The sequence below is a fragment of the Canis lupus genome, chromosome 1 (assembly GCF_048164855.1).
Source record: "Canis lupus baileyi chromosome 1, mCanLup2.hap1, whole genome shotgun sequence".
Lineage (NCBI taxonomy): Eukaryota > Metazoa > Chordata > Mammalia > Carnivora > Canidae > Canis > Canis lupus.
The window spans coordinates 27,270,451-27,295,575 of NC_132838.1; the positions used below are offsets into that span (position 1 = coordinate 27,270,451).

General features: G+C 38.9%; 1 protein-coding gene and 1 pseudogene across 11 annotated transcripts in view; one reads left to right on the top strand and one right to left on the bottom strand.

The window, feature by feature from the left end:
- The window catches only part of EYA4 (EYA transcriptional coactivator and phosphatase 4), a 306,653-nt gene that overhangs the window by 200,113 nt on the left and 81,415 nt on the right, over window positions 1–25,125 (top strand). The window lies entirely within an intron of this gene.
- On the bottom strand, window positions 15,695–16,218 carry LOC140608480 (small ribosomal subunit protein eS24 pseudogene; annotated as a pseudogene).

Consider the following 25,125-nt stretch of genomic DNA (forward strand, 5'->3'; position numbering starts at 1 on the left):
TGGGTATTTGTAATACTGTATATTCACTTTATTCTTTCTTTTTAAAAAACTTTATATTATGAACATTTTACTATATGATTGAAAGTTACTTGCATAATTATCACATCACAGGATATGACAGTTTGTGTAATCATTTTCCCCATTTTGGGACACTTCTGTTCCTTTCAGTGTTTCCCCTCTTATAAATAATTCATTGAATATATTTATGCATAAGTCTTCTCATATTTCTGATTTTCTTAAAATAAACTTCTAGAAATGGAATTCTAGGTCAAAGGTCATGCATATTTTAAAGCTCTTGAAACATTTTGCCAGATAGTTTTCTATCAAGCTTATGCTATTTTAAAATCAAACCACTAGCGCATAGGAGCTCTTGTCTCGTGCTTGCCAGCACAGCACGGGAAGTACTGTGTTTTTTTAAAAACTACAACTTTTGCTCTTTTGATAAGTAAAAATGGTACTTTTTCAGTTGGGCAATTTTAAAATTTAGTTTTTGAAGTACAATATACACACAGAAGCGTGTCCATATTATAAATGTATACACCACGTAATCAGCATCCAGGGAAGACAAGCAACGTAACCATCTTCCAGCAGACCCACTGTGATCCCTCTGCAGCCATAATCCGTTTTTTTTTTTTTTTTTTTTTTTTTTTACTTGTAATGTCATAGTTTAATGTTATCTGGTTTTACTATGTGTTAGTGGAATTATATGTGCTGTGTACTTTTTTTGTGTCTGGCTTCTTTGGCTTAACTTCTTTATGAAAAGTCATGTGTGGTTGTGTATTGTAGTCTCCATTGATTCTGTCAGTCTGCATCCATTCTGTTAAGTGACCCTAATGTTTCGTGAGACTTGATTAAGTCACGTTGTCTTTTGACCCAACCTGTCATCTCCGAATGATCTTCACTACCTGTCTGGCTCTGGTGTAGGGCCCATGGCTCACCTTTTCAACTAATAGCTTGCCAGTAGTCTTAATTTTCTTTTTTTTTTTTTTACTTTATTTATATTTTTTATTTAATTTTATTAAAAAACATTTTTAGTCTTAATTTTCTATCCCTTTTTCTCTTTATCACACCTGTTAGCAAAAATCAAGACTGCCTACCCTCTCTGCTCACGCACTCAAGGCTTCTGAGTGTTTTCAGACTTAGTTTAATTATTAGCTAGACTGCAGACTAACCAAGAAATCTAAAAGTGCCCAAATTAAAAAAGATAGATGTTTTCTTTTCACATAACCCTGCAGAGGTCAGTAGTGACCCAGGGCTGGTGGTTGGTTCTGCTTTCCTGTGCACTTGGCTGGCACTAGGGGCTGTACAGCAGTCGCTCTGTTTCTCACCATCTCTCCACAGCTTGTAGGGTTAAGAATAAGGAGGATAAACCCAACTGGAAATACACATGTTTCTTAAACTCACTCTTATTAGAGAGAATGCATTCTGTGTACAGGTCTACATGTAAGAAGGTTGTGAAATGCAGGATTGTGGCTGGGTGGCCATGAGCACAATTAAACTCCTTTTTTCTTATGAAAAAAGGAATCCCCAAATACTGGAGCAACTAGAAGTATGCCAGAAAACTTCACCAATTCATTCTTCGTTTTCAGCGAGGCCCTCCATCCTGCCTAGGAATATTCTTAGTTTCACAAATAACTCTCTTTCTCATTTCTGGTAGTATTTATTTGAAACTTGCCTCAGTCTCCTTAAGTTTACTCCATTTCATCTTTGCTTCATATTCCCACATTTGAAGTTTGCCTCCCACCTCATAGATAAATTAAAAATTAAGTTAAAACTGTAGGCCAAAGATTTCCTTTACTTCCTCTTATCTATATCCGTGTACATCTTTTTTTGTCTCTTACCCTTGTTACTTGGACACAAAGTGCCACCGTCCTGTCAAAGGCCAGTTCTTTCCATATACAATGTTCAGGATCCCCACCATTTCAGAGGTTATTGGTAACTTCTTGTGCTAATCCAGCTCATTTTTTAACTATCCTGAGACCATGCCCTTTGGCTTTCTTGCCATCTTTCCATTCTTTCTTTTCTTTTGTCTCTTTTGTTTTCCCCTTTTATGCCTATCACTTAAGTAACAGTCCTTTCCAGGATCTTATCATGTTTGTCTTCTCACTGCCTACCATTGTATTGGGTGACCTAATCTATATGCAGAGCTTGAACACTCCATATGTGCAGGTGAACCTCATGGCTATTTCCAGCACAAGCCTCTCCCTCAGACTTAGTATTGATGCTGGATATCTCTACTTGCCTGTCCTTTGGACACCTTAATCCTCCGTGTCCAAAATTGAACTCATGCACATCTCCAAAATTTCTCCCCTTTCTTTGCTTTCTATCTCAGTGAATCATAGTGCCTTTTTCTGTCACAGAAATCTGGATGTCCAACCTTGATGCTTTCCTCATGCTCTCCTCTCATATTTAATCAATCATAATTTATTTGAAAAATTCACCTCCCCAGAATTTTTAGAATCTATTGAGTTTTGAACTCCTACCTATTATCTGTCACCTAAATATCAGAGTCTCCTAATCATTTCCACGCATCTGGTTTTCTCCTCCAGTCCACTTTTTACATGTTAGCAAGAATGATTTATACAAAATACAAATAAAATTAAGTAATTTCCTATTTAAACCATAGATGGCTCCCCACTGCCTGCAGAACTAATCTACTTTTCTTAGCCAGGCGTATAGGGCCCTTCAGGATCTGAAGCCTGCTGACCTCTGCACCACCTTCTCCCTTCCTGGCCCCTTGTATGTCTATGCTCTGTATGCTCATTCCCGTGTTTGGGCTGTTACATGTGTTCCCACTCTTCCTGGATTACCCTCCCTTCCTTTGTTGAGCTTTTATTTAGATTTTAGAACATAGTTTATGGTTTTCTCTACAAAGAACCTTTCTCTGATCTGTTTCCTCCAGGGCTGCTGGAAATCCTTCTCATATTTTCTCAAATGATTATGTGCTTGCCCTTATTGTAGAGAACTTAGAAAACTATATTGTAATTTTTTAAAATTTATTTTTCTATATGCCTATTAGACTCTGAGCTTCTTAAGGACAGAAATGCTTAGTCTTCCACTCTATCTGTGGATGATATTAAAATCATTTAACAGGAGAAGTAACATTGACATAGCTCCAGCAAAAAGGAGGCCCGTCCCCTTTGTGCCAGACAGTATCTTCTCAATTCACTGGGATCTACCTTATGTTTCTCTCCACCATGGCTTGGAAATTTTCTCTAGAAACAAAGCTGGAGGCCCCACCTGATCTGTCTTCCATCTCTCTCAGATCACTGTTCTACGTTGCCTGATGTTCAGTGTTTTAAGGACCGTTGCTTCATAGATCTTGTTTATTTTTAAGTTGTTTTAGGTGAGATGGTAAATGAGCTCCCCGATAGTCTGCCTTCACTAAAAGCAGAAGTCACATCATGTGTTTTACCTATTTGAGGTAGATTATAAGGAGAATGTGAGTGAGAGATTTAGACATCAATAAACTGGGCTTCAGATAAAATTTCAACAAAATCAAGACCAGATAAAGCTTTATGAGTATTGTATATTATATTAATATCATAGGTAAGCAAAGCGACACATGTGTGGACGTTTCTACATCTATATTTTTGCATTAAGAACAATTAGACTTTTGCATTGGGAGTAAAGGCCCCAAGTCTGACTACTCCAGCTTCTTGGTAAAAAAGCATTTGAACCACATTCCTTAAGGTAAAATTGTATTTTCTCCTTATGTCTCTCTGCTCCCTAAATGCTCTGGCTCACACATGAATGGGAAGGTAGGGAAAAGCACCATATCCATGTAGCATCCAACCTAAATTCACAGAAATGAGTAGAGATGCTGAGGCCCACTTCCCTCTGGTATTATGCCATACAGGTGAGTTTAGGTGCTTGCTTAATACATCCTGCTTATGGGCAGCCCCTGTGGCGCAGCGGTTTAGAGCTGCCTGCAGCCTGGGGTGTGATCCTGGGGACCGTGGATCGAGGCCCACGTCAGGCTCCCTGCATGGAGCCTGCTTTGCACTCTGCCTGTGTCCCTGCCTCTCTCTCTCTCTCTCTCTCTCTCTCTCTCTCTCTCTCTGTGTCAGGCTCCCTGCATGGAGCCTGCTTCGCACTCTGCCTATGTCTCTGCCCCTCTCTCTCTCTCTCTGTGTCTCTATGAATAAATAAATAAAGTCTTTAAAAAAAAATACATGCTGCTCATATGGAGCAGGGTAAAGCAGTGTGTTAATGATAAAGCAGTTTGTTGCTGTTGTTTCTCTCCTGATCATTATGTACTTTGGAACAGTTGTCTTAACTGTTGATTTTTGCATGATATTTTTGATATGTCATTTGAATATTAAATTTAAAATTAAGAATATTAAGTTGGAGACCCAGAAATCATTTAGATCAAATTTACTCATTTTATAGAAAGGGAAGCTGAAGGCCAGAGAGAGTAAATGATTTGCCCCATATTTGGGTTAAGCTTGAAACAGAGCCAAGACTAACTAGACCTTAATTTCTTGGCTCACACTCTATTCTTTTTCTACTTCACTCTGTAACCTGTGTGGTACCTACACACAGGGGAAGGAAAATCATTTTAGGAAGGTGGGTCTGTTGGTAAAATAGGAATAAATGTTTAAGCAAGAAGGTCTGGATAGTACTATGGTGATTTCAGACCTAAAACAGGGGGCCTGGACTAGGCTGTGGTAAGTAGGAACAAAAAGTTTTAAAAAGGTGAGTATGAAGTCTGTTGTAAGGATTAACTCACAGGGCTTATGATGAGTTGGCTAATTAATAGGATTTGCAGGGGATAGAACACATAGGCTGTAGAATGTTGGATGAGTAAGGGTGTGTGTGTGTGTGTGTGTGTGTGTGTGTGTGTGTAAAGCACACACACAAGGCCTTCATGCATATCACAGATACATTCTATACTAGACATTCATAACCAGGCATGTTACTAGTATTAAAACAACCAAAAAATTATTTATTCCTTTAATCTTTATAATAACACAGTAAGTTACTGTCCCAACTATATGGATAAAAGTAAGGTTCTGAGAAGTTAAAGGTTTGCCTAAAATCACAAATTAGTGTGATCTGCTGAGCTGGGATTTGAAGACATACTTCTTGAATTAAAATCTTTATCTACAGGAACCTTTTTAATGGTCCAGAACATATAGAGAGCATTTCTGTTTTTTTTTTTCCTGTCATGGCTGATTCTTAAACATGTATGTCATTATATCCCTTTATCATGCAGTGCATAGTATTCCTGCTCAGAAAACATATGCCTCAGCCCCTCTTCTCTGGTTTTCCAGATTTGTTTTGCCTTTACCATTTTTGCCTGTGTTTGACAGCTAACTCCATGTTGCTTGAGGATGTTCTCCTGCATGGTAGCATTAGTTTTACTGGTGTCCTGTAGTCTTCCTATTTGAGCTTTTCCTCCTTTAGTGATTGCAGAGAAAGCAGTATATGTTCAGAACCTGTGTACTACGTAGCAAAAATCTGTGAAGTTCGTATGGTGGTTGACTGCATTCTTGGAGTTTGTGCACAAAAGCCTGACTCTCCAGGGTGGTGCCTGAATAGCAGCTTGCATTCTTCACAATGTGGGTATGACCGCTGTAGCTGGTCTTTGGACTGTGCTATGTTTATGCTGGACTCTTAGATGTCTTGTAAATCTTTCTCTATTCAGTGCGCAGAGCAGCATCCTGCATATACGAATGGCTCAAGAATATTTGTTGAGTGCATAATTAATGGAAGTTATTATTGTCATTATACTATGGACTTTTGTCCGTGACATTTAACATACTGTACTTGCTGTGGCAGCACGTATATAAAATTAGGATGATACAGAGAGCCCTAACATACACATACATATATATGCAGTGTGTAGAAAACACACATGTAAACTATCCATGCTTATTCTCAATATATTTGAAACACATAATTAATAAGACAGTACAAAGATAAATTGTATGAGGTTTGACACATGAACTTAAGGTTTTGTTCAAAATGAATATTTTCTATTTCAGATTAGCTGGAGAAATGTTGGTACAATAAGGCAACTATAAATAGATTAACCGAATAGATACAATCAGAGATCTACAAATAATTGTGATTTTATAAAATTTAAAGTTTTGGTATTTTCAAGTTAGAATATTGAATACTACTTTCTTTGTATGAAAATAGAGAACATAGTTAAGCTAGAGCAATAATTTCTAGATGTAATTAGAATAATTTCTAATATGTTAATAGAATCACTCTCTGCCTTCTCTCTCTTGTCTCTGGGCCACTGTTCCATGGTCTTATCATATCCACTTGTTATATGGGATGGCCTTTTCCTCTTGGTATAGGGGGTGGAATTATCAAATAGTATTTTAATATTCCTTTGTACTTCCTCAAATTCTTTAATTCCTAATGTGGTTTCAATAAGTGTGGACTTTGCACACCCTCACAAATAACAAAGAAGGGGTAGAATCTGGGAGAAATGTCCAGTAGCATGATTTCCCCTTCCATATACTCATGAACCAACGTGTCATACAGGTCTATACTGTGATAGGGCATGTGCTTACCCAAACGTTATTGGTCCTACATCAAAATGAAATACGTAGTTTGCACACAGATAATCCTCCCTTTTCCCATCATTTGTGTTTTATCAAAGTTCCTCCCTTGTGATATATCCCTTTCCTTCACAAGATGTCAGCGGCCCTGTGTCTTAGGGCTCCTCAGGATATATCTGTATGTACATCATCATTGGGACTTCGAGACAGACACTGCCTACGATCATCTTCTCGTGTGTGATTGTTATGGTGTGTCTTCCTAATTAAACTGTGAATCTTCCTAATTAAACTGTGAATTCTTAACAGGAAATAAATTCTAGCTTACAAAACTTAGTAACCACTAAATGTGCCTCAGATGAAGTAGAGTTCAGATATATAGATTTGTGAGTGAATGAGGCAATTGTGTGTTATCTGAAAATAATCATGCAGATACACCATAAGTACTGTTACCTTTATGTGCACTCTTCTCCGTGGGAAGAGAAGAATCAGACAAACTGAAACATCATACTACCCAAACCCAAAGGATTTCCATGCATTTAAAAAGTAGTGCGAGACAGTCTAACAGTATATTGGCCATGATGGTCTGAGTAGGTGTGATCTCTTTATGCAGTACAAACACCCAGCTTCATCTTATATGTAGAGTACCTTGCATGGGCTCAGCATACAGTGGACACTAAAGAAAGACATTTTTTAAAAAGATTTTATTTATTTACATGACAGAGAGAAAGCACATAAGTAGGAATGGGCAGACAGAGAGGGTGAAACAGGCTTTCCGCTGAGCAGGGGATTGGATTTGGGGCTGCATCCCAGAACCCCAGGATCCTGACCTGAGCTAAAGGCAGATGCTTAACTGACTGAGCCACCCAGGTGCCCCAAAGAAAGATATTATGGATAGTTTGACAGAAACGTCTCATACTCATTACTCCTGCTTGAGGTCCTGTTTAGTGTGTATGTGGGGGAAATAGTGTCAGTGTACACATGGGAAGCACATTTCTAAGATGATCTGCCACAGTGGAGGAGCCATGGGGATGTATTTAGGTAAGTGACTCTGCAGAAGAAAGTTCTAATGAGATCTGTGGTTCTATTCTAGTCTCTAGAGAATCACTAAAACAAAACAAAACAAAACAAAAAACACTCATAACTTAGGGTGTAGGAATTTCTCATAATTTAAGAGGCATTCTTTTGGAAGACAGCTATAACTTCATGCATCATTCATTTTCATTAAGTTAAACCCATGAACAATTATTCAACATCCATAATGGGCGGAAGTGATGGCATGTTGATAACCCAGTGTTAGATAAAGATTGTGGAAGGAAGGGGTGCTTTGTAAATATGAGGTCTCTTTTCTGATTATTATTTTTGTATTATTACAAATAATATCTTGCATTTGCTTAACTTAGTTTTTAAGAATATTAAGGTTTTTTTATTTTAATTCCAGTGTAGTTAACATACAGTGTTGTATTAGTTTCAGGTGTGCAGGATAGTGATTCAACACTTCTGTACATTACCCAGTGCTCATCATGATGAGTGCCCTCCTTCATCCCCATCTCCTATCTCACCAGTCCCCCCCCCTCTCCTCCCCTCCTTTCTGGAAACCATCAGTTTGTGCTCTAAAGTTGAGTCTGTTTCTCAATTTGTCTCTCTGTCACTTTTTAAAAAGGTCTTTGTTCATTTGTTTTGTTTCTTAAATTCCACATATAAGTGAGATCATACGGTATTCATCTTTCTCTGACTGACTTGTATCACTTAGCATTATACTTTCTACCCTCTTACATGTTGCAAATGGCAAAATTTCATTCTTTTTTATGGCTGAGTAACATTCCTCTGTGTGTGTGTGTGTGTGTGTGTGTGTGTGTGTGTGTGTCAAATTAGTATTTTTGTATTCTTTGGATAAATACTCAGTAGTGCCATTTCTAGATTATATGGTAGTTCTATTTTTTATTTTCTTAGGAACTCCCACACTGTTTTCCATGTGGCTGCACCAGTTTACACTCCTACCAAGAGTGCACGAGGACTCCTGTTTCTCCACTTCTTCTCCAACACTTGTTGTTTCTTGTGTTTTTGATTTCAGCCATACTGACAGGTGTGGAGATACCTCATTGAAGTTTTGATTTGCATCTCCCTGATGATGAGTGATGTTGGGCATCTTTTTGTGTCTCAGGTTGGCCATCTATCTGTCTTATTTGGAGAATTATCTGTTCATGTCTTCTTCCCATTTTTTAATTGGATTATTGATTGATTGTTGAGTTCAATAAGTTCTATAGATATTTTGAATACTAACCCTTTATTGGATATATCATTTGTGAATATCTTCTCCCATTCAGTAGGTTGTCTTTTAGTTTTGTTGATTGTTTCCTCTGCTGTGTGGAAGCTTTTTATTTTTTTATAGTCCTAATAGTTTATTTTTTTCTTTAATTTCCCTGGCCTTCGGAGACCTATCTAGAAGAATGTGGTTAATGCTAATGTCAGAATAATTACTGCCTGTGTTCTCTTTTAGGATCTCTATGGTCAGGTCTCACAGTTAGGTCTTAGATTCATTTAGAGCTTATTTGTGTGTGTTATATAAGAAAGTTGTCCAATTTCATGCTTTTGAATGTAGCTATCCAGTTTTCCCAACACCATTTATTGAAAAGACTATCACTATATATTCTTGCCTCTTTTGTTGAAGATTAATTAATCATGGGTCTGTTTCTGGGCTTGCTATTCTGTTCCACTAATCTATGTGTCTGTTTTTATGCCAGTACCGTACTGTTTTGATGACTAGAGCTTTGTAGTCTAGTTTGAAATCTGAAGTTGTGACACCTCCAGCTTTGTACATTTTACAGTTTTAAAAGCATCTTCCCAAACACATGCTCTATGGTTTGTACTCCACCTTCCTTGTTAGGCACAACAAGGACTGTTTTCCTGGTTCCATACATGAGGAAATTGAGGTATAATAGACAGTAAGGAATGACACTCCTTTGGGAAAGAGTGGAGCAGGACTAGAGTCCCAGCCTGCCAGACATGCCATTTTCCTGCCAGGCCACCGAGACTTTTAAAATAGAGAACCCCCAAAGTAGGTGCTTGAGTTTATCTTTTGGTTGAAAAAAGTGTTTGACGGAGGGATGACTTTGATGACGTTGAGAACTTCAGTACTTCTGTAAGCATGAGAAAGATCAGCTGTGCTAAGTTTGTGCTGTGCCAAGGTGACTATAAGCTGGGATACTCACCCTGCAGCCCGACTGCGTTTTGAGCTGTGTGCAAAGGGCAGGACTTAAGGCTAGTGGTGGCAGGAGCCTGTGGGGCCCGACCAGCAGCTTTCTGACTCCCACACTCCGTGTGATGCATGAGCAAGCCCTGCAGTAGTTAAAGAAGTACACTTCTTTGCACACTTCATACGGAATAGGCTACTCTGTACAGCCTTTTCTCTGGCTCACTTTTCTTCTCACTTACTACTTTTTACTGCACCCTGCCCTCAAGTCAAGTTTCCCTGTAGAAAAGAGATGGAGACACTTTTATTTATTTATTTATTTTAAAGATTTTATTTATTTATTCATGAGAGACCGAGAGAGGCAGAGACAGGCAGAGGGAGAAGCAGGCTCCATGCAGGGAGCCCAATCCTGGGTCTCCAGGATCACGCTCCCGGCTGCAGGCGGCGCTAAACCGCTGCACCACCAGGGCTGCCCAATGAAGACACTTTAAAAAAAGAAAACCTAGGGATCCCTGGGTGGTGCAGCGGTTTAGCGCCTGCCTTTGGCCCGGGCGTGATCCTGGAGATGCGTGATCGAATCCCACGTCGGGCTACCGGTGCATGGAGCCTGCTTCTCCCTCAGCCTGTGTCTCTGCCTCTTTCTCTCTCACTGTGTGCCTATCATAAATAAAAAAAAAGAAAACCTGCCTTCCCTTCTTCATCCCTCCATTTGGCTCTTTTGTAGGCTGTACCGCCTCTGCAGGGAAGACAAGGCTCCATCGAGTGCAGCCCTTTAAGAGACAGGTCAGAGTGAGCTTCTGCTTTTCCCTCTGGGCAGATGTGCTCAGCAGAAGAAAGCTCCACCACTGTTCCTACCACATGCTGATTATAATTGCACCTGGAGTCATATTCCCATATAAATGTCATTCAAATTAGCTTAGCTCTTCTATCCAAGAATTCTTGAAAGAACCCAGGAAGAAGAACTGCTCAGACTGCCAGCACATTAATCCACACATGCCAAGGAGTCTAAATAAATCAAGTAACATCTCATTTGGGATGAGGTTTAATATACTGAGTTTGTGGCAAGCCACAATGTTTTGAATTTATTCCACATGCCTAAAATTTGGCTACAATAGGCATTATTTAGCATGGGTTCTCAAGAGTGGCCGAGTTGTTCTTCATTTACTGTCTCTGTCTTCAGGCAGTATTTCTCTGGGTGTCCCCAAAGCTCTACCTCACTTTGATGTGACACAGAGAAATCGAATTGCAAAATACAGAGATTTCTGAAATTGGGTGGTACATTATGGTAAGGGATTGAAACCATGCTTATCTGTTGTTTTGCTTAAAGCTGAATTCGAGCTCAGCTTTAGTTGTAAAAACATTCTCATTTTCAGAAGCTGAACCATGTACATTATCAGTTTAACTGAGACACTTTCCTAGTGTTCATAAATTCATACATGAGATGTGAGTTCAGAAACCTAGTCAGCTGTAATTACCTGTATTATAACTGAACAGTTCACAATTTCCATTATAATGGAGTTTTAAAGGTATGTCTCCAAGCTCTTTTTTGTCTTGACATTTTTTTTAGTAGAAAATATGAAATCGTTTTGGTACCGATCAGTTTGGGGTGAAAGGGAATAAAACTATTTTTTATCCACTTGTATACATTTATATGCACTCCTGATCTGTATGACATTTAACATCAGTTTACATCACTTGTTGTGTATATTCTGTGTGAGTGCTGAGATTACAGACTTTCACAGTTCAGCTTGCCCTCCTAGATTTCTCTCTGCAGTCTCTCTCCCCTTCCCCTTTCCCTGATCCCCCACCTCTCTGACAGTCTCACTGCAAACCCTCTAGTCACTTTACCCTCAGTCCCGAAATCCTTTACCTCTTAACAGCTCCTTTCTCTTCCCCCCTGCCCCCCCCACAAAAAGGGGGGGGGGTAAAAGTAAACACAGACACTGCTGAAGATCCTTATGTATTCCTCTAAGATATGTATTCTCTGTCCTTGAGAAAATACTGTCCTGAATGTAGAAGCTGTTGTTATCATGAATGCATTGTATCTTACTACATATTTATAAATTTAGAAATAATATATAACATGGGCAGTTTTTGAAATCCATGTGAATATAAAACAATATTTGGTTTTGTGGCCTATTTTTCCCCTAAAATTATATTCTGTATCCATATTAATGCATGTAGCTCTAGCTCATTTATTATAAACATTGGATAATGTTCTGTAGCATTTATATAATCCAAATAATCTATGCATCCTTTTTTAGGTGGACATTTAAGTTGTTTCTAATCATTTACTCTTATAAGCAAATAATGTTATGGGATAATTTTTCTGGAGTTGAAACAGAAAAGAGGAATTTGGGGACTTGACGCGTGATGTTTGGTGTACCACAGCAAATGACAGCTAAGCACTTCAGCATTATCCTGTAATACAAGCATTAATAATAGAATTTTAAAGTATCAGAATGTATACATCAATAAAAACATTTTGTGACACTATTAAATATCTAAAACATCTCCATAAAAAAAAATAGCTACAAGTTTTAAAATTACATTACTGTCCCTCTTGCTCTGCTGCTTTCTGGGTGTTTCATTGCCTCCAGACAGAATGCCCGTGGAACTGAGGTTTCTGCCTTGGCCGGCCCCATAAAGGCTTCCCTACCTTCCTTGCTGTGTTTACTGGATGCCTTGGCTCTTCCTTCCCCACTTTGCCACTGTTGGACTGTCCCCATTTCAGAGGAGAGATATGTCTTCACATGTCACTTCTGATCCCTGCTCAGCCATTTTTGGGTGTTTGCGGGGGGGAGTGGGGAAGAGAAAGGAGCTGTTAAGAGGTAAAGGATTTCGGGGGTGACGGTGAAGTGACTGGAAGGTTTGCAGTGAGACTGTCAGTGAGGTGGGGGACCAGGGAAAGGGGAAGGGGAGAGAGACTGAAGAGAGAAATCTAGGAGAGACGAGCTGAACTGTGAAAATCTGTAATCTCAGCACTCACACAGAATACATCAAATGTGTGTTCATTCCTCTCAATGGCACCAGTTATTAGAATTATGGAAAATTGAAAACTGGTCCTGCAGTCATTAGTAGAAACGCAGTTTCTGTTTTGCTAGATATCACAATATTTCTTTCCAAATTAGCTATACCAATTTATATTCCCACCGAAGTATGAGAATTACTTGCTTTACCATATTCTAGCTGACATCTGACCTTCTCTGATTTTGTAATTTTGTTAGTCTGATGGGCTTGATACAATATTTCACTGTTGTTTAAAGCTGCAGTTCCCTGATTACTAGGATTACTTGAGTACTTGACCAGTGCACTTTTTATCATTTTTAAAATGAATTTTATTTTAAAGGTAATATGGTTTTCTAGCATCATGCTTAAAATGTAAAAAGAAAAAAATTAAAATTAACCCATAATCCACCACATAAATATACCTATTATTTTATTTTTAAAAAATACCTTTCTTAAAAAAATAGCTTTCTTAGGTACATTTAACTTGCACATTTAAAGTATTCAGTTTGAAAAAAAAAAAAAGTATTCAGTTTGATGTTTCAACATAGGTTCATGCCAGTGAACCCATCACCACAGCCAAGATACTTAATTTATCCATTGCCCCAAAAGTTTATTCCTACCTCTTTTTTTTTTTTTTTCTACCACACACCTTCTTCCCCACCTCCCGTCTCGTGGGAACCACAGACGTCCTTCCATAATTATTTTCAAATTCCTCCATGTCGTGAGCATCTGTCAATGGATCAGGTCATTCCTTTGTATTGCTGAGCAGTAGTCTACTAGGTGCTGATACCTAGCTTGTCTGTCCATTCACCTTGTAGTGGACATTTGTGTTGTTTCCAGTTACTTAATTGACTGACTATACACAAACACACACACACATATAATGTATAATATGTTATGTAATATATACAACATATATATATACACACAATGTTATTTATAATACAATTTTATTATATATATATATATATATATATATATATATATATATATACTGGGACAGGGTCTGGCATGTATAGTATTCAGTAATTATGTGGTATAAGAAGTAGATATCTTTTGGCAAATTTAAAAGCTAATTAGGAAAACAAAGCAGGCAACCTTAAAAAGTTAAATTGTGGGGCACCTGGGTGGCTCAGCGATTGAGCACCTGCCTTCGGCTCATGTCATGATCCTGGAGTCCGGGATCCAGTCCCATATTGCGCTCCCTACAAGGAGCCTGCTTCTCCCTCTGCCTATGTCTCTGCTTCTCTTTCTGTGTTTCTCATGAATAAATAAAATCTTAAAAAAAAAAAAAAGTTAAAGTGCATGGAGTGATTGAACTGAACTGAAATCCATAATATGCCTCTTTTACCCAAATGCCAAGGGGTCCGTCATCCTTGGAAGTCTTTCCTTTCCCTCAAAGCTATACTATCATCACTTCCCCTTCATTGAAAACAATATCTTCCTTTTTTGTTCCTGTTTTGTTCCATCCTTTTCCCAACCACTGGGTTCTCAGCCTTAGTTATCTCTATGAAATGTCCCTCTCTTCACGTCTGATTCGTTTCCAAGTTCTAGGAATTTAACATCCAACTAAAGTTTTGTTCTTTTGTTTACAACTTGAGGATCAGACATGTAAATACCCCTCAGTGCATCACCCTTTGTGGTGTGTCTACCCATCTCCCACCTCAGCACGCCAGCAGGCTCCCATCTTGCCTCCCTGACTCGTTTTCCCCACCCAGATTCAGTTTCCACATGCTCATCTTTCTAACATATGATCCTGTCCCTGCATCTTTGTGGCTTCCAGATCTCCATTTGCTCCTCTCTGCATGTGGACTGCAATTTGGTCCTCAGCATAGACCTCCAGGAGTTCCTTGCTTTTCACCACCTGCTCCCTGACATCTGTGATGCAGTTATATTTTACTACTTGCAGGTACCTGAACACACTATGCCACTTCCCACATCTGTGCCTTTGAGTCAGCCTGTCCTCCCATCCTCCAGAATTCCTCACTAATTTGGGGGAGAATAACCTCGAACTCAGTTTTGATCCCTTCTTTTATCTCTGCATGCATGGGTGTCTGCACTCACACAAAACCCAGGAAACGAATCATGTCTCATCTATACTGCCGATGTCCACAGCACTGCCCTGCACTGTGCAGTCATTCCATCTCACTTCCTAGACTGTGACCATCATCACAGAGTGTGGAGGCCGTAGTGTTTTTACCACCTTTGAATCTACTAACAACTACAATGGCAAATGTCTAGTAGGTGCTCAATAAATACGTTGGGTCTGAATACAAGTGAGTAACTCAGATTGTGATGCTCAGTACATATGAATAGATGAATGTAAGATTTAAATGTCTGATTATCAAGTTGTAATTTCCCAGCTAAAATATTCTTAATGTCTTTTATCTGTTTTTTATTCCTGTGAAATAACCCATAGCAAAGATTTCAAAGTGAATAGTGATTGCCATATAAGGGAATATTTATTCTTCTCCCCTACCCCATGCTAGAATGCAGTCTCCACAGAAGTCAATTTGTATCCATTTTGTTCATAAAGGAAAACCAAAGGCCTAGGCACCCAGAATTTGTCAAATAAATTAATAAAGATATGGAATTGTGTATGACTTGGTGGAGATTTAAATAATCTCTCTTCAGGGGATCCCTGGGTGGCGCAGCGGTTTGGCGCCTGCCTTTGGCCCAGACCACGATCCTGGAGACCCGGGATCGAATCCCACATCAGGCTCCCGGTGCATGGAGCCTGCTTCTCTCTCTGCCTCCCTCTCTCTCTCTCTCTGTGACTATCATAAATAAAAATAAAAAAAAAATTAAAAACATCTCTCTTCAGGAAAAAAAATAACTTTCAGGAAAATATGAAAAATTTGAGTGATTTCTGAATTTTAAAAATGTGAGATTTCAGAGCTAATTTCTTAAGTGGAATCACAAGGCCAGCAAATAACCATATTCATTTATCTAAAATGTAGTATTTAAATTTTGAATTTTATTTTATTTTATTTTTTAACATTCTTAGTTTATTAATCCTCTCATGAAAAATCTGCACAACCACCACAGGTAAAGCCACTGTAGAATCTTTACTCCTTCTGTTGTCCAATCGCCAGCTCATTTCTTTTTTGCAAGCACCAGCATTGGCTTTTGCAGTCCCCCTTACTTTTCGTCATTCTGTTTTTGTGTTCTTTGCACTGTTTACTTGATGTCTTTTTCTTCTCATACAGGCCATGTCTTGCAAGTCTATGTTTGGGTTCATTTTTCTTTGCGTAATCCAAGGAATCATAAATCATGCCAAAGCCAATTGTCTTGCCACCACCAAAATGGGTTCTGAATCCAAATACAAATATGACATCTGGGTGTGGTCTTGTACACTTTGGCTAGTTTTTCCTGAATTTCTGTCTTAGGTACAACTGTTGCCTTCCCAGGGTGAAGAACATCAATGGCCATCTGTTTCCACTGAAGTAGTTGTTGGTTGGTAATGAACTTCCTGGTCCAGATAGTTACTGTGTCATTCATGATGGCAGCCAAGCTTCAAGGAGGCGGGGAGGAAAAGACTAAATTTTGAATTTTAGAGAAGCTTCTGAAAAGTACGAATTTCTGTACATGACAGTGTCAACTAGCTAATCATATTTCCTGGAATTTTTATGCAGTAATATAAATTGTAATTAACTTAGAATAATCCTACTTCACATTTAGATAGAGCATAAAAATGGTATGGAAATAGTCTATCAGAGTAAAAATAGATGTTGGTTCTTGGATTCAGAGCAGTGTGAGGATACCAAAATTTTGTCATGGCTAAGGTCATTTATAATTTTTAAAATAAGAAAATCATAACTCACACTCTCAAAGTCCTTAGCCTAAAATCTGACATATAGTAGAGGTTTATTAAATATGTGAACTTAAGCCAGTAGAGATTTTTTTTCATTTTTGGCAATGGGAAGGGTATTTAAGAAGGGAAGTGGTGTAGTTATGACTGTATTTTTCATTTGAGAAAAATAATTTGATGATTGTCTGGAGGATGATTTGGAGGAAAAAACAAACAAACAGAAAAACCTGGCAGCTGTTTGTTCATTAATCAGTGAAAGAATAGTTATAGAGCACTTAGCACCAAAGAATGAAGGCGCGAACTGCTGATTCAGTGTGAGAAGTGTATACTATAAAAAACGTTTAGGTGAAGAATTACGAAAACCCAATTTAAGTAGTGATTAGGATAAAAAGGAGTAAATACCTCGGTATCTTTTTAGGCAGAAGCACTGAGGGTATTTGGTGAGCTCTCTAAAGATGGAAGGCTTGAGTATATCACCTAGGATTCTGGTTTAAGGGACCAATCCAATAGTATAGTTCAAGGTAAGAGTTTAAGTAGGTTTAATGGGAATGATGAGCTGAGCTATGGACATATTCTTTTTTCTTTTTAAAGATTTTATTTATTCACGATAGACACACAGAGAGAGACAGAGAGAGAGAGACAGACAGACAGACAGACATAGGCCAAGGGAGAAGCAGGCTCCATGCAGGGAGCCCGATGTGGGACTCGATTCCGGACTCCAGGATCATGCCTGGGCCGAAGGCAGGCACCAAACTGCTGAGCCACCCAGGGATCCCCGCTATGGACGTATTCTATTAGGAGGGTCTCTGTAAATCCCTGTGGAGATGACAGTATAGAATTGTAAATAAGATCCAGTGCTTAGAAGGGACATGTGGGCTGAGGAGGATGGCTTTTGAATTGATCAACAACAACAAAAATAGTTGTCAAAGACACAGATACATGTGGAAATTCCCAGAAGGGTGTTCACCTGAGTGAGATGAGATGTGGGCTGAGGCTGTAAGATTCTGGACATCAAAAGATTAAGAGGACACAAGAATGAGCCACAAAGAAGACTGAAAACTAATGGTCAGATGTGACGTCAAGAAACCGGGAAAGGGTAGTTGTATCAGTAAAAATGGTTTCAAGTGCAGGTAATAGAGAAGCTGACTCACCTAGCTTGAAACAATAAGGTAATTTATTGGATCACATAACCAGAATTCCAGAGGTAAAATGGCCTTGGGTGTGGTTGATCAAGGAGCTCAATAATTTCATCAGAAAACCAGTTCCCTTTGTCTTCTTTTGCTCTGCCATCCAGTCTTGGATTTGCCCTAAGTCTGTTTCTCCTCTGGCAGTAGAATGATGGGTTGTAGGGATCAGGATTATGTGCTTCCTCATTCACATCCAGCCAAAGAAGCAGTTTGGATCTGGAAGCTCTCCTACAAGAGGAGCTTACCACAAGTCTCCAGCAAAAGTACTCCTTGCGTCCCTTTGGCACTATTAAAATAAAAAACAAACAGGGAGCAGCCTTGAAAATTCCCCAAGCAGACAGAACCAGTTTTTCATACAATAAAGCTTGATTTAGCTTATTTTGCAAGGCTAACTTGACCTGGGTCATTTCTTGTTGATACCTCTAGAAATTGTAAGCAACACTTGAACTGTTTCCCAAGGTTGAAATGAGGTAACGGATCAATTCCCTATCATTTAAGAGAATTCTAATATTGTAACCAATCACCGTGAAGAATACAAGCCTTGCTTTTCCACTAGATAAGCCACTTTGTAACAATACACCCTTTAGCCTCACTTCAAGTTTTGGCTTGGGTGCTCCTAGTTTGCAAACTCTCTTTTTTCCTGTGTTCTACTTTATTACTTCAGTGATTCATTGGCTTTTGCTTTGGCTACTTCTGAACCCTTGACAGCACAAATATACCTGATTTAGGATTCCTGAGACAGTCATTAACTTGGGAGAAGAATTAGACTGCCATCTCCTGGAGCTGAGCGTGGATTTAGCTTTCCCCAAGGCACTGCTCTTTGTTGGTGAGAAATGATACCTGAACAAAACTGGAGATTTCTTTTAGGTAAAAGGAAATCGTAAATGGAGAACCCATAACCAAGCAACAGGATCACTCTGAAAGTATGAAGAAAGCCTAAGAGGAAGAAAGTTTCAGGAGAAGTCATTAACATTGTGAAACGCTGGAGAGTCCAAGTGAGACTTGACAAAAAAAATTTCAAAAAGCCCATTAGTAATTAGTAGTTGATGCTAATAACTGTATAGACTCTGGATACTGGTTGAGGTGGAGGGAGGCTGAGGTAAGGAGGGGAGAGGAAGCACTGATGCCAGTTTGAAGACTGAGCTTTGAAAGGAAGAGTAATGACAAGCAGCCAGAGGGGGAAAATAGTAGCAGGAATGTTTTGTTTTGTTTTTGCTTTTTTTTTTTTTTTTTGTAATTATCAATTAAATGTTTTGAAGCCTAGTCAGTAGCTCCTAATCAGCATCTGATGTATGATGTAGGCTCTTCCAGTGCCAGTTGCATAAACTTTGTCAACTTCTCAAGTTCTCGAGTTTTCATCACTTTAAAGAGAGAAAAATAAAGCTGTTTTTTAAAAAATACTACAGTTGGTGAATTTTAGAAATGTTTTAAAGAAAAGAATGTTATTATTTATGTTTTAGGGAAATGCTTATGTTTAGGAGAGACTGTAGATGTTATACGGCACTGAGGCTTCAAAAAGTTTTATTTGAAGACTGAAAATAGAATATTTTTACTTTTTGCCTCAGTGCTTGGTGCTGTGGTCTGAATGCTGGTGTCCCCCTAAAATTGGTGTGTTGAAATCCTAATACCCAAAGATGGTAGTATTAGGAGGTGGTACCTCTGAGAGGTACTGCAGTCTTGAGGATAGAGCCCTTATGAAAGGGGTTAGTGAAAAAAAAGAAAAGAAAAAAAAAAAAAGAAAAAAAAGAAAGGGATTAGTGTCCTTATAAAAGAGGTTCTGGAGAGATCCGTGGCCCTTCCACCATGTGAGGGCACAGTGGAAAAGCACTAGCTATGAGCTAAATAGAGTCTTCACCAGTGAACTCAATGCTGCTGGTGTCTTGATCTTAGATTTCCCGGCCTCCAGAACTGTGAGCAATAAATTTTGGTTGTTTATAAGCTACCCAGCCTGTAGTATTTTGTTATAGCAGCCTAAGACACTTCCTCTTAAAGTTTGTGTTTTGCAAAGAATGCAAGAAAATGTTTCATTTCAGGCAAAACTATGTTTTTGTTAAAATGTTAGAAAGTAATGCCTCTTGCATGCTAGGCACTCATAAAATAATTATTACTTATTCTGTACTTCAAATTTAAGAGTAAAAAAATACAGAGATTCTGCCAAATTATAAAATTCTTCATACTTGAACCGTATTTTTTTATTTATTAGAGTTTTGATTCTAAACACCAATAAAACTATGCCACAGAAGACCAGTAATATTGCAATAAAAGCTAAGTGATTAGGACTAACTAGGTCAGTCAGGTGAAATTCATGAATCATTTAGTCACATAGTCAACAACTGTTAATTGAACAATCACTATGTACCCATACAGTTCTAGCACTGTAGATACAGCAATGAACAAAAACTCCCTTTCTCTCACGGAGCATACATTGTAAACAATTAACAGATAAATTAATATATTATATACTGTGTCAGGGAAGATAATTGCCTTGAAGAAGAATAAAGCTATGTAATGGTATAGGAGACAATTATTGGGTAGGAGTGTTGCTGTTTTATAAGGAGAATGGGAAAGGGCTCTCTGAATAGGAAGGGAAGTGTTTGAGCAGAGAAACAGGAAAAGGAGGATGGCCGGAGGGAACTGTGTTCCACATAAAGGAAATATCAAGTGCAGAGGTCCTGCTCTGTGAGCCTGTTGAGCATGTTTGAAGACCAGTGGTCAGGGCCAGGTAGATGGGATAGAGTAGGCTGGAGGAGGAGCTTCATGAGTGAGGGGACTCACTAGGAGCCAGGATCAGAGAAATGAGGCATTGGAGTATCGTGTGAGGAAGTAGGCCTTCAGACCAGTTAGGAATTTGGGAATTACTCTAAGAAAGATGGGGTGGATGAGGCACTCGGGTAGCTCAGTTGATTGATAGCCTAACTCCTGATTTTGGCTCAGGGCATGATCTCAGGGTTATGAGATCAAGCCCCTGTGCCGAGCTCTCTGCTCAGCGGGGAGTCTGCTTGAGGTTTTCTCTCTCTCTCCCTCTCCTTCCGCCCCTCCCCCCACTCATATGCATGCTTGCTTTCAAATAAATAAATAAAATCTTTAAAGAAAAAAAGAAGGATGAGGTGGCATTAGAAGGTTTTGAAAAGTTTGAGGTGGTTTTGCAAAGCTCTAACTGCCATGGGGAGATGTGCCTATTCTGGGGCAGGTGTGAAATTCAGAGAGTTAAAAATAAATACAACTTCTTTTCCTTTTTAATACATAATAAAAATAAAGTGACCCACATCAGAAATTTATCCAAATATTAGAACTGACAGATCTACTCTAATAAATGGCAAGATCAAGTTGTAATTATAAGCACAGTAAGTTCTCATATAGAAACAACCAAGTAGACCCTAGTCAACCCTTCATTGTGTATGTGTTTGTATTTGGTAAACCTTGCTTCATAGCAGGTAGAATATGGGGCACAGCCAATGCCTCATCGCTGACACATTACAACAGATTACTGAAGTGAGTGTCCTAAAACTTAATAATATTATGACATTTTTATTATAAAGAAATAATTACATTGTAGTATATTTTTTCCAGCTTTTAGGAACTGGGCAAGTGCTTTAAATTTAGAACAATGTGTGCTCCCCTTAAATGTTAATGGTTGGAACACATCTAAGTTTATGCAATATTTAAAAACCTTCTTGGAAGTAAGATTCATGGGATAGTGACCTCAAAGCCTCTCTCATCCTACATTTTATAGGCTAAATAGCAACCTATTTCTCAACTTAGAGGCAGCCATCTGTATTTTTCCAGGCAGAAGTTATAGAATGATTTTACTTTGGAAAATGAGAGAAAAGTAAAGATTGCACGGGAGCCCAACAAAGTATTCAGTGTGCTTGATATATTTTGCCAAGATTTTTGTCAAGAGGGCTGACCATGAACATTATTCTATATCCCCAGCATTTGCAAAGGACCAAACATTTCCTGAGGAAACCTTTAATAGATGAGACATTGAATTCTCTGTAGTCAGTGTAGCCTTCCACCTGGGGAAAAGACAGCCCTGTAATTGAAACCTAGCGTATGCATTGTCATCCCTTCTGCCTGCCTCTCTGGTGCTTTACAAATTAAAAGATCTCTAAGGCTCAGCCTGCTTTCCAGCTGCCAGCCCCTGATAGACATGAGGGAGCCAGAAGGGACCAGGTGGAGCAGTTTTGAGTTGCACTAGACACACAGCACAAGGAGTTTGGCCATATCTTCCCAATGAATATTTATACCAGCCCCATTTCTCATCTTGCTCTTTGGCATGGATCAGAGGGCCGAGTTCCTGCTGATTTCAAGGGCCCTGCATTGTTTTTGGACCTGATCCGTGAAGTATTATGTCAGATGAGAAATGGGCCCCGGGTTCCTATCACTAAGATGGCTGGTTGACTTTTTTTTTAATGGAGACTATCATGTTATAGTGTCATACGGATGGGGCAATAAGGGAGTTCCCTGACGTCTCCTGGCATTCCTGCTCCTTGAATCACACACTCAACTACTGTTTACTATAGAATGGAACTTTAATTGCTTCTGTTTAGAGCCACACAGTACTCTGGTTTGTGTATTGCTGCATTTTCTTCTTTTTCTTAGGGGTTTTATTTTTGTTTGCTAAGGTCAGGCACTTATCACAGGGCTCCCTCATTATATTTCACATTTTGATCCCTTGTGGCAGGTGCTAACTTCCTTGCGCTCAAAGTGAATGGGTTGAGTAACCTCATAAAGATACAGAATGTCTTGGCGTAAAAAAGGAAGAGAGTACAGAATGCCTGTCTGTGGAAGACTCAGTGTTATTTAGAGAGCCCTGTAAACTTGAGAAGATATTTAGAAAACCATCTACACATACACCCATTAACTTTTTCTAGATAGTAGATCATAGACTTATATTCATGTTTCTGATTCTCCATCTGTATTTTTATCTAATACAGTGCGTATCTTATGTGTATTTTATCATCATATTGCTTATGAGAAACCAATTTTTCATTGTTTCTGTAATATGACATAAACTAAGCACAGCAAAATTCTTGTGAATTGTTGATTCTAAAATTATGTTCTTAGATAATTAAATATAAATCATTAGAAAGAGGACTGTGATCATGAGACTCTAATATAAGTTCTCTAAGCAGAAGCCATACAGAATAACCTCAGTCTTTTATGACAGAGGTAGTAGAAAAAAAGAGAAACAAAGGCATGCATTATACTAAGTACATATGGAATTCAACAAGGGGTGTGTCAGAGGCTCTTGATACATTTATGAGCATGGGGGAATGATAGAAAAATATAGACTGAATGCTAGTACTATTTATTAGCTCAATAATTATTCCTGAGGAGTTGTTATAAATCTGGAGATGCACCTCTAGGGTCCTCTTCAAGATCTGTTTGACATTGGCCTTTCCAACATTTTAATGTGTTTCGGTATTGAAGGTATGTGAAGAAAGTTTATTGGTGTCATAGCACAGGGGGAAGTACACTGAACAACAGAATCAGAATCTAATGGGACAAGCTAAAACAATGGACTTGCTCCAACAAGATGGCACTTAGGAGGAACACATGAAAAGCTGTTTACTTGGGTTCCAAATGCCAACTGCATGTGTAGTGACCAAGAGAAGACAGGACTATAAATCCTAACATGGGACAAACACTTAGGGGTATGGTAAGTTGGGTTTCTTCCTGTATTAGATACTGAGGTGTCTGGTAGCAAAGCTAATGTATTCTTCGGGCTCTGCTGATGGGTCTATAGTGAGAGTTGTAAAGCCTCTGCCATATTTTGTGCCTATAAAAGCTCTGGGTCATTGGTGTTTGAAGGGCAGTTATGGGAACGAAGATGTAGACTTGATCCATGTCAGTGAGCTAAACTTCTTCTAAGATCAAAGTTCTAATAGTAAGTGATCTGAAAATGAAATGGGCTGCTTCTTAAGAAAACAGTTTTCTTGTCAACACAAGTTTTCAAAGAGACAAATCAGGCATTTGTTGACAGTGTTGTGGAAGGGATTGTAGTAATATTAAGACCTACTGTATCCTGAATTTTGTGCAGTGTGTGTGTGTGTGTGTGTGTATGATCTTATTTAATTCACATAGTAGCTCTCCAATGGATATTTTATTCTTCAGTGGTGAGCCTAAGGTCCAGTGATGGGTAAATGGTAGAGACGGAGTTTAAACCCCAGATCTGAGTCTACCATGCAGGCTCTTAACACTGCATTCACAGCCTTGAGCATAAAACAGTATTTCTGTATTTGAGGACATTGAATCTCCTTTGAACCTAAAATTGCATAATTTTAGTAGAGGATCATCTTTTTTTCTTGGGGGGGGGGAGCATCTTTATTTTATACAGTCATTCATCCAGTTTGATCCTTATTGGTAGAGTTTTTCTCAGAAAAAGAGTTGATGTGTTTCTGGGTATAATTGATGACATTAACTGTTTTGATTTAGCTTTACTACTTACTGGAGAGAAATCATTTCCTGCTTAATTAACCATGGTTTGTAACTGATCTAACAGAAACTTGAGGTTTATACCATTCAAATAATGCTTAGGAAATTAATTAGATTTTTTTCTTTGTTTACAGATGAAGTGGGGGTGGGGGGCTTTGAAAACTGGCATTTAGAGGTATGTTTCTGTTTTTAAAAAATATTTACATTTCTTTGGTGGGGAAACCATGATTTATCGGGATAATTTGTTAGGATCACAGTAAAGAAAGAGCCAAAGTTGCAGATCTCAAGTGTAGAGCTGAAAGCCCTGGAAAGGAAAGACTGTAAAAGTGTCCAGAGAACAGTGTGTTCATGGCTTTATTTGTAACTCCAGGGCCTGAGGTCACCCTGGCAGACAGGTTACTTGTACTGCAAGCATTCATGCTGGCCCCAGGGACAGGCATGAGGTCACTGGCAAATTGCAAGAACAGCTCCCATTTTGCATGGCCCATTTTCGTGGTACTTTTTGCTAGGGTTCTTCTTCCCCTACATTTCCTCTTTGCTACGGTGGAAGCCAGTTCTGACCATGTCTAGTAAAATGGATTAATGAGGGTCTCCTTCCAGGACTGTGTTCACCTGATCAGCGACACAGTGGGTCTATATCCACTGGAGAGGATCCACACCTCCTAGTCTTACTGCCAAAGAAGAAACTGGCCTAGATTTGCAGCTATGACCAGGGTTTCTCAGATTGTAAACTGAAATGTGTTGGTTTAAGATGGCCTGGCATTGTTACCTGATGGGCTTTTTCCAGAGAGTGGGAACTGGTACTCGGTGGTGACATGCCATGACTTTCATTTGATCTAAGTAGACCAACTTGCTTTATTTTATTTTTTCTTCCACAGTGGCTTTCGATACCCGGTACCCAGGCAAAGCATCTTTTTCCTCACCCCCTAACACACGGGTCCATGGGGAGATCTAACACTGCACATACAGATA